Consider the following 14,563-nt stretch of genomic DNA (forward strand, 5'->3'; position numbering starts at 1 on the left):
GAGTAAGGGCTTTTCTTTTTTTTAAAGAGCTGGGAGCTGGGGCCGGGCAGGGGTCAGAGCCTGACAGGGGTCCCCCCATGATCCCCTCCCCACTCCTCTAGCCCCGCCCTCCCCTGCCTCCTACTTACCAGCCTGGAGTCTGGGTCCAGCTCCCTGATACAGCCAGCAGGGACTGCCCAAATCACCGAAGCTCTCCAAATATTCCAAATCTATTCAGAGAGCTTCAAATCAATTCAGATCTTTTAATTGGTCTCCTGAATTGATTCAGATTCAGAGATTCGGCCACCAAATCTCCTCCAAATTGAATCAGCACCTGAAGCTTCACACAGCCTTAATCTTCATTTGTAGCTTCTTTTATAAATCCTATTTTTTGGTAAGCACTAATATTACAGGTCATTTTTTATCCAAAATGTTATCCAGCTCTACAGTCTTTATACAACTTTCCTTCTTTGTTCTCTCATCTTTCGGAATTAAAAGGAAAAAAAATTAAAACAAAAGCTGATTTGTAAACACACATCATGAAATATGAAGAACCATGGGACCAACTGACCACTTCAGTGATTATGAAAATTGTAAACTATTTAAAGAGAGTATTTTTCACTGCTCTTCATTAGAGTCTGATTACCTCAGCCATTAACATTTGGCTCTTATTATGATGATTGTGAAATACCATTCACACTAATGGACAAAAAAAGTTGACATGGTTATCTTGATTAACTCATCAATAATCATTTGAAATAATTTTTCTTCATTCACTGAGTGAATCACTCACATGTCCTTTAATAATTCATATTGTGGTATAGTAAATTATCATTAATATTATCTACCTTTGGGAGCTTGAATCTACTTCAAAGCATTGCTCAAAGAGATTTCCAGTATGAACTCTACATATAAAAAGTGATATTAGAAAACAATGACTTCTTTGTAACTCTGTAAAATGCACTATAACAAATAATCTGGACATTATACAAGCAAGCTCAACAATCTTTAAGCCATTTGGTGTTAATGAACATGTAGAACATTGTTCCCAAAATATTTTTTAATTTTCTGCAAGATAAATGCAATGAAATTCTTTTTCTTAAAAAAAAAAAAAAGATGCAACAAGCAAAGGGAAATTCAGTAAAGAATAAAACCAAATGTATCCCTGTGTGCAAGCTGGACTGAAACAAAACAAATAAAAAAAAGAAATATCTTTTAAAAAGTTGTTTATGGATCTGATCCTGGGACACCTCATATGAACAAACGGGTCCATAATCATCAAAAGTTAAGTCTTACCTCTATACAGTAAGGCCCCCTCCCGCCCCACCAAAGACAGGCTATGCACCATGCCACCCTGTCTCCACCCTCTTCCTTTGCCATATCACTCCTTGGTCTCTATTGCAGGTCACAGCCTGAAATAGTTTTTTGCAGTCTACTGAGCATTGAATATTTAATAGATTATTTTTCACTAAGGTCTCTCATACAGGCATTTAATTTCTCTTGGGAAATTCACTGTTTTGCCAGGAGAAAGCATGAGTGTATAGATGGTAAGGCTTTTCTCTCCCAAAGTAAAAATGGCTGCTCCAGGAAAAAAATAACCTGAGCATAACCAGGGTTAAATCACTCCCAAGAAAGTTTCTCCTAAGAGAATGGATATCTATATATGCTAACAGCACAGGCTGATCATGAGCATTATGGGTCACCCAATCAGGGCTGTTCTATGCACTGCTGTAATCTATTGCCATGCAGACTAAGGGAGCCTATAGAGCAGAGGCAGGCAAAATATGGCCCATGGGCCACATCTGGCCTGCCAAACAATTTCATCTGGGCTCAGGAGCCCACCAACTAATTGTACCCTGCCCAGCCCACACTCCTCGCTCCCACCCTCATGGGAAGAAGGGCCTGGCCCAACCAGCATGCAGCTTCTGGATGGGGCCACCGCCGCCAGTGCAGCAGCTGCTGGGGGACCTACTTAGATTCCCTGGTGTCATGCTTGCTCCAGGCACCAGGTAGGAAAGCAACAAGGCCAGGACTAGCAGGGAGCTGCAACTGGGCAGGAGCATAGCATGGGGCTGAGGCTGAGGCTGGCAGAACCACAGAGCCTGTGTCCATGGGGGTAGCGGGAGTTTGGAGCTTGGGTGGACGGTGTGTGTGTGTGTGTGTGTGTGTGTGAGAGAGAGAGAGAGAGAGAGAGAGAGAGAGAGAGTGGGGGGGGGGGGTTGTGAGGACCCCCTCACATGCTCCTCCCCACATGGCACACAGCCTCTGCTATTGGCAGCAGCAGCAGAAGATGGGGGTGCTTGGAGCACTTGGGGTCCAAGCCACCCAACGACACACAGCTCCAGCCAGCACTGGACATGGTAGCAAGAAGCACAGCCCAGCCAGCTTGCCTCTATCATGCAGGACTCTGTGCAATGTATATGCAGCTTCTGCACTCACACATGACTGGGGGAAGCCCTGCACTGGAGCCAGCTGCCTTCACCACTTCCTGCTGTGGAGGTCCCAGGACTCCACTGGGAAGCAGAGGGCGGGGCTCTCCTCCACTCCCAGCAGAGTCTCAGGACCTGCACATCAGGAGGTGGCAAAAGCAGCCAGCTCCAGTGCGGGGCTTCCCCTGGTGGCATGCGAGTGCGGGAGCTGCATGTGTGCTGCATGAAGCCCCGCAAGATAGAGATGGGCTAGCCATGCTGCACTCCTTGCCGCCACATGCAGCACTGGCCAGAGCCATGTGCTGCTGGGCTTCAGCACCTGCATTGGCCACAAGTGCCCCTGCCTGCTACTCCTGCCAGCATTGGCAGGGGCTGTGCATCATGGAGGGGAGTGTGGGGCAGTCCTCACCCTCCCCACTCTCCCTCACATCCTACAACTGCCAAACATCCACACCTCACCCCGACAATTCCCCACATATACACACACACCCATATCATATTGCACCCCTACACATGCAGCCACACCTCCTCATGAACCCCCTACATACACCCCACTACACACACACAACCACACCCCACAACTCCCATATACAATATACAATAGTAAGACTTTATTTTTGAGTTATTATGCAATCACCTCTACACACTACACAAACACAAATCCAGACAAAAATTAGAATATGTTATAGTAGGTGTTTGACTTAGCATATGATTTGGTTTTTTTTCTGGTTCCAAGATGGCAACCCTCCCCTCCCAAGAGGAGTACTTCTGGGAAGCAGGAAGAAGGACTTATGGTGGCAAAAGTCAGGTGCTAGGGGTGGGACTTCCAGTACCAATATGGCGACCAGGGGATGGAGCTCCTGTCAAGGGGTGGAGCTACCCTTGTGGTCCTCGATGGCAAACCAAAACTCCTTAAGTGGCCCTCCAGCCAAAATAATTGCCCAACCCTGCTATAGAGCATACTGAGATGCATACCCAGCCCCTACCCTCCTCCAACTGCACAATGTTGGCACTGCAAACTCTCCACTCTTCAGGGACTCCATATTCAAATGTCTGTATATGTGGCTCTGGGTAAGTTTTTCTACCACAAGGACAAACCTGGGAGAATTCTCCCAGATTATTTGAATATGTGTACACAGCCTAAGGCACAGATGCACTAGTACATACACCCATAAAGGGCCTCTGTAGCCCACTCCCACAGGTTCTGCTTTCAGCCTTGAAATCAATATCACTACTCCAACCTTACATGACTGTAACAGAGACCCAGGGTGGATTTATTTTAAATCAAATCTATTTAAATCATGATTTAAATCTCTGGTCAGGAAGCTTTGATCAAAAAGTGCCTTCTTACTGTTTTGATATAACCTTAATACATATTATTCAAAACTCAGAGACAGATGTAGGTTTCAGTTTTTAGAAGGAACACCCTACACATTTTAAAGCAATGATTTATTTTTTATACTTCTGCAGTTTAATTTTGCATCTACTTCAGAAAACTGAATTATGACATTAAATCGTTTTAATCGTCTAAAACAAGCTTATGTATTTTGGATATTTTTCTTCAACAACAAACACATACAATTATTTTAACAAAAGAAGCATATGTATTTTTGAATTTTTAATTATATTAGATATGTGAAATGTGTTTTTAACAAAAAATCAAATAGATTATTGCAGCCAAGTCAACATGAGAAAATTAAAATACTGTGTTATGCAGCAAACTCAGTCTTCACCTTTCTCTTCCTGTTTATTCATAAACTGGAAAAGAAAGACAAGCTTTCCTGCTTTTTCAGTTCCCAAGCAATTTCTCAACTTAGAATGAATTAGCCCAAAGGAACAAAATATTATTTCTACACATGCAGAAGAAGCTATTACTGTTAAAAACTGGATTATCACTTCAATAATCTCTGATGAATTCAGGTGCTTAAGTGATTTCTACCAGGTCACTGGTGTGATTTTCTCCTAAAATTATTAGCAAACAACATATATTGTAGTTGGCCATCCAGCAATCTTCCCTCCATAATACCATGTCATACATAGCCAACTCCTCTTCTTCAGCAGTTAAGGACTGACCCCAGTACTGAGTATTGAGAATACTGGCAAGAAAATGAGCTGAAGGTAGTGCTTGATTCTATTTATTTATTTATTTATTTATTAATACCTGTAATTTAACTCTGTGTGACAGGACGCTCTCTAGGAGCACCATGACCTCCCCTAGCGCCCCCTTGCTACCGTGCCAAATTGGGTCTTGAATGCACCCTCTGTCCCACCACGTCTATTTGGTATATCATTAATGGGAGGCTGCCTTCCTGCCCTCCTTGGCATAGGGTCTTACTGTACCCGAGCTATGCCCTCACAGGTGCCCCCTCATTTCTCCCATGGCCCTCGCCGCACTGGGGCCTATCTCCTGTGTTCTCATAATCCGTGCCGGGGCCTTGCCTTTCTACCGCCGCCCACTCTGGGCCTTGCCTCTATACGCACGCCCCTTCCCAGGGCCTGCTCAATAGGCTCGCGCTTCTCGCACGCTCCGCCCACCCTGGGGCCCTAGCTCGCGCTGGGGCCTTGCTCACGCCTCCCGCGCTTGCCCACACTGGGGCCTGCCTGCACTGGGGCCTTGTATGCCTGACTCAGGCTTCCCTGGATTGGGGCTCAGGCGGCCTTAGCTTTACCTGGCCCCCAGACCCACTTTTTCGGGCCTATGCCCCACTGGGGCTTCTGCCTACGCACCAAGCTCTTCCCGAAGTTGCCCACACTGAGCTGGGGTCAGGACACCCCCAAAACACAGCACCCCCTATGGTGTCAGGAACACCCCCACTTTACTGGGGAGCTCCTAATGAGGCCTCCTCCACCCCTACAGCCTCACCTGGTCCTCCGGTGCAATAATCACAACAACCAACCAAAACAGAAACACAAAGCCCCTAGGCCATAACACAAATCTTAGGCCAACCTGGCTATCCTTCTCTCATCCCCATCAGGGTCCTCTCCACCCTGTATCCTCATGCTGGTGCCCAACACTGCCCTACTCACTCTAGCAAAGCTCTTACTCCTTAGGCTGCCAGGGGAGAACTGCTCTGGCCTCAGCCTTCTCTGTTTATGAAGGCCAGGCCCTGCCCCCTGGCAGTCAGCTGACCCAATTAGTTGCTTTGGCAACTCACAGCTGTGCTGCCCTATTGAGTGGCAGCTAAGCCTACATCACCATTATCAGTAGCAGGCTCCTTAGTGCCCTGCTACACACCATTATCTAGTAGCAGGCACCCTGGTGCCCTGCTACACTCTATCATTGTGTATTTTTCTTTTCAAGGTCTCACTCAGTTCCTTCCAAATATCGAGAGTATCAGCAATAAAACAGCGATTTCCCTGCACTTTGTTCAAGGCTACAGAAATGGGCTTCAGGATAGTCAGCATACATTCTACATTTCTCTTTAATCCAACATTGAGAACTTTGTCTATGATAGTTCCATCTATTTTGTCATGATTTTGTTCACAAATTGTCATTAGATTAGGCCAGTTCACTCAATATATTGCTCAAAACAGTCCACTACAGAGTTCCATCACACATTTTGTGGGAGTGTTTGTTTGGCTCCTCTTGCTTTCTTCAGAACAGCTGCTGCAAATGGTTATTACGGAAGTATTTTGCAATTTCAACATTAGCCTTTATTTCTGGAGCCCTGAAATCTTTGGCTAAGAGGTGTATCAAATGAGTGCTGCAGCCATATGTTATCAGCTTAGCACTTTTTCTAGATTTCTTCTCATCTTTAATAGATTTGCAGCATTGTCTGTGACAGCTGCATATTAGACATTTGAATTTTTTTCACAGTTTGTTATAGCTTTTACTGCTACTTCTTGTATGTATCCTGCTATGTGTGCATTTCCTGATGTATCAATTTCTGTTGTCACACGAGCACATATTACTGACTCATTGTGGACATTACTCCACCCATCAAGACTCAGGTTAACAATTTTCCCCTCTAGACTTTTCACACACTGTTCAATTCCTCTCATACACTTTATCCAGCAATATTGTTTCAAATAGTATATAATTAGAAGTTATAATCCCTATTCCATGATAATATCTTTGAGCTTTAACATATCTTTAATTAAAGCTATCTTTATAAAGGTTTATTTTTAAAGCATCTTAACAAAAAATAAAAGTATGATTAAATAAAAACATCTGATTTAAACTTTTAAAAATCTGATTATTTTAATTTTTTTTAAACCATGATTTTTTTACCCACTCTTCAGACAACCACAGTACATCTGGTCTAGAAATGTCAAACTTGCCTTTTCTTTTTCAAGAAGGACAGCACAGCAATCCAAAATTGGGTCAGTGCTTTGAATTATTTAATTAATGTTTAGATGTATCAAGTATCCTTATTTTTTGTGGGGGTAGATGTGATATTTTTTATTAGGCCAACTAAATAGTTGGAATAATTGTTCTTTGTAAGCTTTCAGGTACAGACACCCTTCTCCAAACATAGGGAGAGTCTGCTGTCTTATATTTTTTTGTAATTTGAGAGTATTCAGGCATGTGTGCTAAAACATTTTAACTCAAATGAATATGATTTAAAATATTGTTGGCACAGTGAATCATCCCAGTGTTAGTTCACTGAGTATACGAGATGAAGCCCAGAGGAAACAAGTGATGTACATACTATTTGGGTTGGTGAGGCCACAGCTGGAGTACTGCGTCCAGTTCTGGGCACCACACTTCAAGAAGGATGTGGACAAGCTTGAAAGGGTGCAGCACAGGGCCACCCGCATGATCAAAGGCCTGGGGGACAGGCCCTATAAGGAGAGACTTTGGGATTTAGGACTGTTCAGCCTGAGGAAAAGAAGACTGAGGGGCAACTTGATAGCCACCTACAAATATGTCAAGGGAGAACACCAGGTCCTAGGTGAATATCTTTTCAGAACACCCCCCACGGGAAGATGCAGAACAATGGACACAAACTAGTCGAGGAAAGTTGCAGCTGGACATAAGGAAAAACTTCTTTCCTGTTAAGGGTAACTAGAATCTGGAACACACTCCCAGCAGAGGTGCTGCAATCGCCATCTCTGGTGGTCTTTAAGAGGAGGCTAGACAAATACCTAACTTACTAAGCTTGTTTGAGCCCAATTACCTCCTGCCCATGGCAAGGGACTGGACTTGATCTTATAGGTCCCTTCTGGTCCTTCTTTCTATGAATTTTAGCAAGAGTATCCTTGGAGTTTTCCATCTCAGCTCTACATGTGATGTTACCTAATGAAATACTCTGTTCTCCTTCCTCCCCCTCTCCTCTCAAAATCTGTCCACCAGTTACTTAACATCAGTCCTTCTGCCCATTCTTTCTGATCAGTTATTTCCACATCCACCCTTTTCCACCACCTGAAAGGAAGCTCCCTACCTCATACTTATTCCCTCAAACTCCAGGGAGTACAGCGGTTGTGTCTGGGTGGTCTGCAAGGGCACAAAAGTAGTTTTGTGATAAAAAGAAGTTGAGAGAATCCATCCCTCTCCCTCCTCATACACACACCAGCAGAATGGCTGATTTCTATCTGGCACCAAAACCATTTTGTCTGTCAACTGTAACAGGGTCCCATCCCAGAGGTGGTCCTGAGACCCCTGGAGCCCTCCCTCCCCCCACCCCCTTATCCCTTATCACCACTACTTTCTTTAGGTAATCTCACCTTCAACTTGCCAGCCACATCTTGATGCAATTATGCCTTTTAGGAAAAGGGAGGTTGCCCCAGGGCTCCCCAAGCAATTATGGACATAGGTATCACTGCTCATCACTTTAAGGTCTAATTACATAGCCTCCTTATCTCCCCTTTTAGCCAAGCCCAAGCCCCAGCCCCGCAGATGTTACTGATCCTTGGATGTTAAGCATCCTTATCCCATCCAGTCAATTTCTCACACATGGGGCTTCAGCCCCAGGGACAACTCCAGTTAGTGCAGGCCTCTAAACCTGGAATGGTCTTCACCACTGTTGGAGCCTCCAGCCCTGATGCCTTTAAGTATCCCAGCCCCTCCTGGGCTTGAGCCTCTGTACATCAGACAATTTCAATCCCTCTTGGGCTTGGGCCTGCATTCTCTGCCTGACCTGGGCTCAGGCCTCATTACCTCCACCAGATTCCACCCTTTGTGGGCTATGGGCTCCTGCTCATACTTGTCCTTGCCCCCTGCAGCCACATGCCCCTGCCCCTACTTGCCTTTGCAGGCTACCCTGGCCCTGCACATTCTCATTACTCTGCACCTGTGGCCCTGCTCCTTGGCCCTGGCCCCTGGCTCCACTCCCCTGGGCCAGCTGAGACCTCCACTGCTTCTATTGTCTCAATCCCTAAACCACCAGTCTTATATACCCTAGCTCAGGTGTCAGCCAGGAGCCTTGCTGCAACTGTTCTGCTCAGGAACTATTCTCTCCATGGCTTCCAGGTCAGGCTGTGCCCAGCTCAGGCCCTGGGCTTATACCAGAGGCAGGCAAAATACAGCCCATGAGTTGGATCCAGCCTGCTAAGTCATTCTGTCTGGCCCACAGGGCCCCTAAAAATTTAGAAAATTATTATTTATCTACCTCTGGCTGCCTGGCAAAGATGACAAGGCACAGCAGCAGTAGGACTGAGGGGGACTTGGCAGCAGGACCCAACAGCCACATCAGCAAGGCCTCCCTGGCCCTACCCCAGCTCACCCCCACCCTCCACACTCCCCAGCTTCTGACCTGGGACCTTGGGGCTGTTCCTGCCTCCGTCCACTGAAGAGGGAAATTCAGCTAAGAAAGGTGGAGTGGGGAGGCAGGGGAGGACTGCAGGTGATCACCCCAGTCCTCAGGGCCAGGCTGGGATGGCTCCTGCAGTCCTGCTGCTGTAGCTGGTAACCATGTGGTACCAGAGCAGCATGCCTGGGGGTGAAGTGGAGAGGAACAGCGGTGATGGGCAGGAAAGCAGGGAAATGGCAGAAGTAGACAGCAGGGGTATGACAGCGAGCGGGCATGTGGGAGTGCAGTGACACCTGGATGGGAGCCAGTGCACCGCGGCAAGCACCGGTGGGGGCCCAAAGTGGGGCAGCAGGAGCATGGGTGCAGGCTGGCAGGGATTCTATGAAACTGAGCTGAGCTGCACCAGCAGGGAGAGGTGGGAGCCAGATTGGCCCCACAGAGTCCTTGCCAGCCCATGCTCCTGCTGCCCCACTCTGGGCCCTCACTGGTGCTGCCATTTCCCTGCTTTCCTGCCCACTGCCTGTGGTCTCGGCTATCCAGCTGTGACATAGTACCAAAGTGGTGAGGGGATAAGTGGGTGGGGAAGTGGCAGGAGAAGGGCAGTGGTGGCAGATGGGGGGGGTGGGGAGTGGCAACAAGTGGGAACACAGGGCCCCAGGGCCAGGAGTGGCAAGAGCACAGAGCCTGGAATTAGAGGCACACTGGTTGGGGCTCTGCCTGCCATGGGCAAACCCTAGCCCTTCACACATTCCACAACCCTTCCCAGCTACCCTTCCCTCACAACTCTTCACAAACCCCATACCCACCCAACCCCACATACACACACACACACGCTCACATGCTCCCCCATCCCACATATACACACTCAAACCCCCATGCCTATCCACACCCCCATAAACCCCACACACACACCCTCCCCCTTAAAATGAAAGACTTCATTTTAAGCTATTATACAATTACCTCTATATACACTACACAAACACATGTAAATCAGGGCAAAAAATATTTTTGCAAATGAAATTAATAAATGTTGTAGTAGATGTTTGAGTCTTAGAATATAATTTGGTATTTTTTTGGTTCCGAGATGGCAAACTCCCTTCCTGAAAGGAGCATTTCCAGGTCGCATAGGGAGGCACTTCTGGTAGCAAAGGTCAGAGGTTAGGGGGTGGGACTTCCAGTCCCAAGATGGCGACCAGGGGTGGGGAATCTGTCAAGGGGTGGGACTACCCTTGTGGCTCTCAACAGCTTGCCAAAACTCAGTAAGCAGCCCTCCACCCAAAATAATTGCCCACTGTCCGGTGGGAAGGGATGGGGGTCAGGAGTGACCCACCCCTATAAGAAAAGCCCTGGAACCAAGGCAAACTCACCAATTTCAGGCCAGGGAGTGCAGGGTGAGCGTCACTAGGAGGAGATGCCTGCGCGGTTCTTAAGCCATGATTATTTCTGGTTGGAGCTGGCTCAGGCGGGTGACATCATTGCAGAATGCCCCCTGGCTGGGATAAAAGCCAGCACTGGGAGAGACAGCAGGAGAGTGGAGGAGATGGCCAGCGGGGAAGGTGCTCTCCATACCAAGCACAGGCAGTGCCAGCGTGCAACTGAGGATCTGGCTTCAAGGGAGAGAGAGAAGTCCTCAGCAGGGGAGAGGACCTGAAGCGGCATAGGGGGACAGCTCAAGCGCCAGGGACTGGGGCTGTGAGGGAGGAGGGGATGCTAGCCTACTCTCTTGGCCTTTTCTTTTTCCCCCTTTTTTTTTTTTAAGTGCTGGGGTTCCTTTCTTTTTTCCCCTGTTTTTTTCTTTTTCTTTTTGGCCGGGGCATGGGCAACATTCCAGGAAGACAAGAGCAGCCTCAGACCCATGGCAAGCAGCCAGCTGGCTGTGAAGAAGCACCAGGAGGTAAGAGCAATCCATCCACCCCTGGGGCACAGTGACAGGGAAGAGCCAGTTCACATTCCACGTGGTATGAAGGGCAAGGATTGATGTGACCAGAGGGCAAGCCTCATGAAGAACAAGTGGCTTATCCTGGAGGCTGGTGTATGGAAGAGGTGTAGGGGAGGCAGAGACCTATGGATGCCCATCAAGAGGCACAACACCGGGCGCACATGCTAAGGTGGCACGCAAGCACATATTTGAGACCAGGTAGGCACACCCACCCCTGGCTTATACCCTTCAAGCCCAACTTCTTTTGGGTCATGTGATTTCCTTGATTTATCTCTCTCACCTGCATCCTACCTTCTCTTAAAGTAGCAGGAGCACCAAGCTCCCTGCTATAGCAACTACTGCATTTACTCTTTTTGTCAAACATTGTTCCATCAATAATATAATTCTCAGAAGTGGCATATAATATTCTCATTACCAAAAAATACCCCAAACTCTAAGAGTTCCCCAATTCATTAACATATCCATAGTAAAATATTTAATAGAGGGCATCATTGAGAATATAGAAAGGAAAGAACATTTGGCTGATAGTAAGGATTAATTGTAAAGTAAATGGCAATATGGACACTTGTGGATAAATAAAGAACATAATGAAATATTTGGACATTTTTCTATCTTTGTGTGCAGCAAGTAATCCATGTAAACCCCCACTCATAGGTACTGTAATATATACAACATAAATATTAAATACTATTTTCTAGTTACTGTGGGGAACAAATCTTCCTGCATTTTACAGCTTAAACCATTTATTTACTCTTTTCTCCCTCTTATGGAGCAACTACAAGTATGAAAAATCATGATTACTTAGTGGGGAAGCTGATTTTTTGGCAGGTGGAATAATGGAGCTACAACAGCTCCATTGAGAATGTTCCCACTTGCAGAAGTTACTGATACAAATATTGGAAGTCACCAGTAAAACTCATACCATTCACACTTAATTCATATACCTATCAGATGACAGGACTTGCATTATGCAAGTTTGTCCCATCCACCTTGAGTGATGTCACATGCTGTAGATAAAATGACAATTCTCAAAGCACAGGGAGGATGAAAACAGAAAAAAGGCTTTATATAGTCATCATAGATGTATTTTATAATATGAAGGGACAGCACCCATACTCCAGTACTTCCATGAAGTAGTCTTTATTGATTCATGAAGTTCCCTTGATTTTTCTGGGACTCGTTAAGGCCAAGGGCACATCCAGAGGGGTGGAATGGTGATGAATGGAAAGTTAGTATTTAGTACCTATATCCTTAGGGTTTCTGCACACCTTACCTTTCTTTATACTGCACAGAGAAGAAAACAGATTTCAACATGAGTTTATAGTTATAGTTATATTATCTGTAATACTAATAAAATGTAAATGTGGGCAAGTCAAGTTTTTGCATTCCTGTGTTGCAGTTCTGATTAATACTGTATTTTTAATAATATCAAGGGCACCCATTAGCTGATCCAAGGCTCACTGAAATACATGGCTGTCTTTTCATTGACTTCAATGGGCTTGATATCATGTCCTTAAAGATACAAATAGGTGTTCTTTTTCTACCCTTGTATATGTTCTAATAAAACATATTAATTACTATATATTGCTTACATGTAATATTGAAAATATTTTAAACATATTTTTAAAATTCATCCTCTTTTGGCTTTACATTTTAAATGTAATTGGTTGCTAATTATTTTACTTGTTATGTATCCTCTTCTAACCCCTTGTAATGAGCCAGTGCTGAGATAATGAAGCCGCACCCCCTCCATCTTCCTCAGCCACTGCTCAAGCCCCCACTTTGTTGCCCTCTTTGGCCTCTCAGCGTCCCACCTTGTTATCTCATCTGCCACACCTGGATGTTACCAACTGACAGGCAAAAAGTGTTCTGGATGGTAGGCTTTCCCCCGAGCTGTGTCCCACTTTACTCTGGCTGAGTTCCTCAGTCTGGAGTCCACTGTCCCAGGACTGCAAGTTCCTGTGCCCCAGCTCTGACCACACCCTTGCAGTTTTAGGGCCCCTGCTCAGCTCCTCATGGGCTCTGAGCCCCTCAGCCCGTGGTTCATCCTCTGTGGGCTCTCAGCTTGCACCCTCAGTCTCTACTGTGCCTTGCCTCTTGTGGGCTCTGCACTGGTGCCACCAGTCATTGCAGTCTGTCACCAAAGTCCTCCTGCCAACAACAACGCCTAGGATCTAGGGTGTTCCTGGGCACCTTTTTCAATGGCCTTCTCCATCCACCCCAATAGCCACAATCCGTTCCTCTAGTATAAATGAAAACCAAAACATAAGCACCCACTCCAAAACCAAGGGTTCCTTTCCTGAGGTTTATCTTGCCCTGTGGAACCCCTTGCCCAGTGGGCTTGAGGTACTTATCTGTTCCTGGTTCGGGGTGAAAGGTTTCCTCCAGCACCACAACAGCTCAAAGTCACCTGGCCTGACTCTTTTCCTGGAGCTCTGCCCTCTGCAGCTTTTACAGCCAGACTGCCTCCACTGGCTTAGGCCTGAAGCTTATAAGTCTCTTCCTGGGTCATCTGATGTCCCACTTCCTCCCCAGGTCTGCCAGTCACTGCTTACACTTGGGATGGGTGGCCATTTTGCTTCAGGTCTCTCTGCCCATGTTAGCTAGTTCTGGGGGTTGGAGAGGGCCAACCTGGCCCCTGGGCTCCCTCTCACCTTTAGTAATGGGATAGGAGCCCTGTTATACCCCTATCCTTTCTTTCCTAACAAAACATGCTGCAAAATGCAGACGTCTAGAATGTCAGTCAATTACTTTGCAGCAATATCATTTCTGGACCGCAGCATTTTTCAGATGCCTCCATAGACTTAGTCCTTGAACACTGCAAATTCTCCAGACTTTTAAACTAAACTTGCTTCTTTTTTACATTAAGCTTATATGTAAACTTTCTTATTTACAAATTTTATAGGTTTTTATTTTAAATTTTCCCTTTGTCCCTAATAAACTATTACTCTGCATTTAAAAAGCAAAGGACTTACTCTATATCCAGGCCCTCCTTAAAAATTCATGTGTTCTAAAGGAAGTGCTTGATTTTCATGATTATTTTATGTGAAGAACTAGAGAGTACCCTTTCACTCATCACCCAAGAGTAGGTAATGGCACTGATGATCGAGAGTGTGTACAACATTAACTTTTAAGACATAAGACATTTGACCATCAGAATGAACAGAGGCTGCTGATATAGCTCTCCTTCCCTTTTCCATCACACAAGTATGTTCTTGTGTATTGCACGTAGATGGGAGCTATTTATGTATTGATGAACTGAAGATAATGAGCCAACTTGAGGATTTCAACAGTTACGTTATATGGTTATAAAATGTGCTGGAAGCCATGCTAATAACTACGTAAAATAACTACATAAAAAAAGATACAGGACTGGAGTGCATGTAAAAGACATGCATGATACAGGACTGGAGTGCATGTAAAAGAGTGCATGTAAAAGACATGTCGCCAGGACCCTTCAGCACGAGAGGTCTACTGCCTGCCTGGAGCTAAGATTCGGGATGTGACGGAGGTAATCCAGGCCA

At 45.9% G+C, this 14,563-nt stretch overlaps 1 long non-coding RNA gene across 1 annotated transcript; it reads left to right on the forward strand.

Moving 5' to 3' along the window:
• Positions 1-11,132: 11,132 nt before the first annotated feature.
• Positions 11,133-14,563, forward strand: LOC109312563. The gene is made up of 3 exons (XR_002101846.1): positions 11,133-11,143; positions 13,075-13,077; positions 14,479-14,563. It is a non-coding gene; the product is annotated as an uncharacterized LOC109312563 (long non-coding RNA).

The sequence above is a fragment of the Crocodylus porosus genome, unplaced genomic scaffold (genome assembly GCF_001723895.1).
Source record: "Crocodylus porosus isolate Cpor-Errol unplaced genomic scaffold, CroPor_comp1, whole genome shotgun sequence".
Lineage (NCBI taxonomy): Eukaryota > Metazoa > Chordata > Crocodylia > Crocodylidae > Crocodylus > Crocodylus porosus.